We start from the raw sequence: 4,420 nt of genomic DNA, 5'->3' as shown, positions 1-4,420 counted from the left end.
AGCCGGGTCTTGAAAAATTTAGAAGAAACTTTGCGACCAGTAACCCCCAAGGGCCGGGTCATCAGAAAAAAGATGAGCCGGGTCTTAAAAAAAATTTAAAAGAAACTTTGCGACCAGTAACCCCCAAGGGCCGGGTCATTAGTAAAAAGATGACCCGGGTCTTGATATTGTATAATTTCATCTGAAAAGAAAAAATTATACATTAGCCCCCAAGTGTCAGGGATATTGCTTGCAATAGTTCTGAGACTTGCCCTTGCTTTGTACTTTCAACAGGAAACTCTTGCTCAGACCGAATCGGAGCTTGGCGATTTAAAGAAAAACTTATCTGGTCAGCAAGACGCTCGAGCTAAGTCGGAGGAGAAATATCAATTGGCCTTGGCTGAGCTGGAAAAACTCAAAGCCGAGTTGAAAAGAGCTCAGGCTGACCAAGATGCCGCCATAAAAAGAGCAGAGAAAGCTGAAGCCAGGCTGGCCACCGTGCAACAGGAATTGTCCGGCTTGAAGCGTCATATCTCCAACATGACGCAAGCCGTCTTCGGTAAGCTTACTCAAACTTTTGATCTCCTCTTATTTTTTTATAAATAATCTTCATCATAAGTCGCTGATCATCATGACTCCTTGCTCAGGTCCGAGAGCTGCCAACCTTCAAGAAGACTGCGTGCTGATGCTGAAGGCGATTTATACACTGACAGAGCAACTGTACATCGGTAGTGTCTTGACCGTCAAAGTCGTGATGGGTGCCAAAGAGCCTATCACTTCCATAAAGAAGGTGCTTGGCTGCTTATCCACACTTCCCCCTCAAATTGGCGAGCTAACTCAGTCAGCCGCTCGAAAGGGTGTTCTGACTGCCCTGAGTCGCTGCTTGGCGTATGCTCCAGAAATCAACCCGGAAGAAGTAGCATCAGGCTTTCCTCAGCTTAAAGATGATGGGTCAGAATTTGTTGAAGAGGACTATCAACGTGTCGTCAAGGACTCCCGACTGGCAGCAACCCAGCTTGCAGCAAACCTTGATTTATCAAAGTATCAGGCGGCTTATGATAGTAAAAACAAGAGGGTCAACCCGCCAGCCTTTGCGACGACCAGTTTAACTCCTCGGCGACCCAAGAACCCTTTTGACTTGGAAGCAGACCTGGCATCGATCCTGACTGATGATGATGACTTCGCAGCCTTGGCTAAGTGCAATTGGGTACTGGGTGACTTGCAAATCGAAGCTGGCCAAAGCTCACAGCAGAATGATCCTAAGGCGCCAACAGAATGAACCTTACTGATTTTGGCCTCAGAGCCATGTAATAGGTTTATTTCATAAGTCGGTATTGTTTTGGTGATACCCTTTGCAAGAATCTTTATGTCGCTCGTAAGGCGATTTTGAAATATTTGAGACTCCTTTAAGATGCTCAACTCGCCATGGACACAGTAGTTCTGATCATTAACTTGTCTTTAGGCCTTGAAAACAGCATATATGAAAACCAAATAAGTGACAACAAATATTTCCAAGAGGGATCAGAAAGAAAGGTACAAAACCCTCAAGGCTATGCCTTTAAACAAAAACAGCAATTTCGTTGGCTCATAAGGTCGTGACAGGATGAGGCGAGTCAGAAAACTCAAGCATGCACCCATAAATGCAAGTTTCGTCGGCTCATAAGGTCGCCACAGGATGAGGCGAGTCAAAAAACTCAAGCATGCACCCTAAATGCAGGTTTCGTCGGCACATAAGGTCGCGACAGGATGAGGCGAGTCAGAAAACTCAAGCATGCACCCATAAATGCAAGTTTCGTCGGCTCATAAGGTCGCGACAGGATGAGGCGAGTCAAAAAACTCAAGCATGCACCCTAAATGCAGGTTTCGTCGGCTCATAAGGTCGCGACAGGATGACGCGAGTCAGAAAGCTCGAGCACACACCCTAAATGCAGGTTTCGTCGGCTCATAAGGTCGCGACAGGATGAGGCGAGTCAGAAAGCTCGAGCACACACCCTAAATGCAGGTTTCGTCGGCTCATAAGGTCGCGACAGGATGAGGCGAGTCAGAAAGCTCGAGCACACACCCTAAATGCAGGTTTCGTCGGCTCATAAGGTCGCGACAGGATGGGGCGAGTCAGAAAGCTCGAGCACACACCCTAAATGCAGGTTTCGTCGGCTCATAAGGTCGCGACAGGATGAGGCGAGTCAGAAAGCTCGAGCACACACCCTAAATGCAGGTTTCGTCGGCTCATAAGGTCGCGACGGGATGAGGCGAGTCAGAAAGCTTGAGCACACACCCTAAATGCAGGCTTCGTCGGCTCATAAGGTCGCGATAGGATGAGGCGAGTCAGAAAGCTCGAGCACACACCCTAAATGATGACTCTGTCGGCTCATAAGGTAGCAACAGGATGACACAATTGCTCTTTAATGAAGAAGCCCCCAAGCCAGGGAGTATTTGTAACTTTATTACTTCATAATGAAACTGAAAAACTTACAAAATGTAGAGCTTAAGAGCTCAAGTGTAATAAGGCCGCAGATGGGCAATATTCCAGGGGCGAGTTGACTCAGCCTCCGTGGTCGACCGATTAGGCCGGAGATCCACCAAATAATAAGAGCCATTGCGGAGGTTCTTGCTGACGACGAACGGCCCTTCCCAAGGTGGTGACAGCTTGTGCATGCCTGCTCGATCTTGTATCAGTCGAAGAACCAAGTCGCCTTCCTGAAAGGTCCGACTCTTAACCCGGCGACTATGATAACGCCGCAGATCCTGCTAGTAGATAGCCGAACGGGCCGCAGCGAGGTCACGTGCCTCCTCTAAGGCATCCAAAGAGTCTTGACGCGCCAGCTCATTGTCTTGTTCCACATATGCGGCGGCTCTAAGCGAGGCATGCCTTATGTCAGTAGGGAGAACAACCTCTGCTCCGTAGACCAAAAAGAAAGGGGTGAATCCCGTGGATCGGTTCGGGGTAGTCCGAATACTCCACAGTACTGAAGGTAACTCTTCAACCCAACACCCTGGGGTTTTTTCCAGGGGAACCATGAGTCGGGGCTTAATCCCTCGCAAAACCTCCTGATTCGCCCGCTCTGCCTGCCCGTTAGATTGTGGGGGAGCGACTGCAGAAACATCAAGTCGGATATGTTCTCGACGACAAAACTCCTGCATCGCCCCTTGGGACAAGTTAGTACCATTATCAGTGATGATACTATGCGGATATCCAAACCGGAAAATCAGCTTCTTCAAAAATTTGACCGCTGTTTCCGCATCGCAAGCCCCAACAGGTTCCGCCTCAACCCACTTGGTGAACTTATCAACCGCCACCAACAGGTGGGTCTTCTTGTTGGAGGACATCTTAAAGGGGCCAACCATGTCTAGCCCCCAGACCGCAAAAGGCCAAGTAATGGGAATCATTCTTAATTCTTGAGCCGGCACATGAGCCTGCCTCCCATAAGCTGGCACCCCTCGCACCGACGAACTATGTCTTCTGCATCTGCATGAGCCGTCAGCCAAAAGAAACCATGACGAAAAGCCTTTGATACCAAAGAACGTGACCCGGCGTGATGCCCACAGTCTTTGGAATGAATGTCATTTAGGATTATGCATCCTTCTTCGGGGAAACACATCGTTGAAAAACTCCAGAGGCGCTCCGTTTATATAACTCGCCATTAATGATGACCATGGATTTGCTGCGCCGAACGATCTGGCGAGCCAAAACTTCGTCGGCCGGTAACTTGCCCCGAGCGAGATAAGCCAGATAAGGGAGAACCCAATCCGGAGTGATATAGAGAGCCGCCACGAGCTGAGACTCGGGATCTGGTATCGCCAATTCCTCCTCTGACGGTAAAATCACGGATTGTTTATGTAAGATATCCAGAAAAACATTAGGGGGGACCGGCTTTCTCTAGGAGCCAAGTCGCGAGAGGGCATCAGCTGCCTCGTTGAGGCGCCGATCAATATGGTCCACCTGATAACCATGAAAATGACCCGCCACATCAGACACAACTCGCCTGTAAGCCGCCATCATGGGGTCCCGAGAATCCCAGGTACCTGAAACTGGTTGTGCCACCAAATCGGAGTCACCGAAACATCTGACTCGTGTTAGGTTCATCTCCTTGGCGAGTCGCAAGCCGTGAAGCAAAGCTTCGTATTCCACCGCATTGTTAGTGCACAGAAACATGAGTCGGAGATCGTAATAGAACTTATCTCCTTGAGGGGATACCAACACCACACCAGCCCCCGAGCCTTCCAGCTGCCTGGATCCATCAAAGTAAATAGTCCAGTAAGTGAGATCAGGCCGGTCTTCCGGAGCCTGTAGCTCTGTCCAGTCATTAACGAAATCAACTAGTGCCTGAGACTTGATAGCTGTGCGAGGAGTATATTGTATGTGATGAGGCCCAAGCTCTATTGCCCACTTGGCGATTCGCCCTATTGCCTCCCGATTCTGGATGATGTCCCCAAGGGGGGC

This window comes from Hordeum vulgare, chromosome 2H (assembly GCF_904849725.1).
Source record: "Hordeum vulgare subsp. vulgare chromosome 2H, MorexV3_pseudomolecules_assembly, whole genome shotgun sequence".
Taxonomy (NCBI): domain Eukaryota; kingdom Viridiplantae; phylum Streptophyta; class Magnoliopsida; order Poales; family Poaceae; genus Hordeum; species Hordeum vulgare.
The sequence above is the reverse complement of the archived record's forward strand: the minus strand, read 5'-3'. Positions refer to the sequence as shown.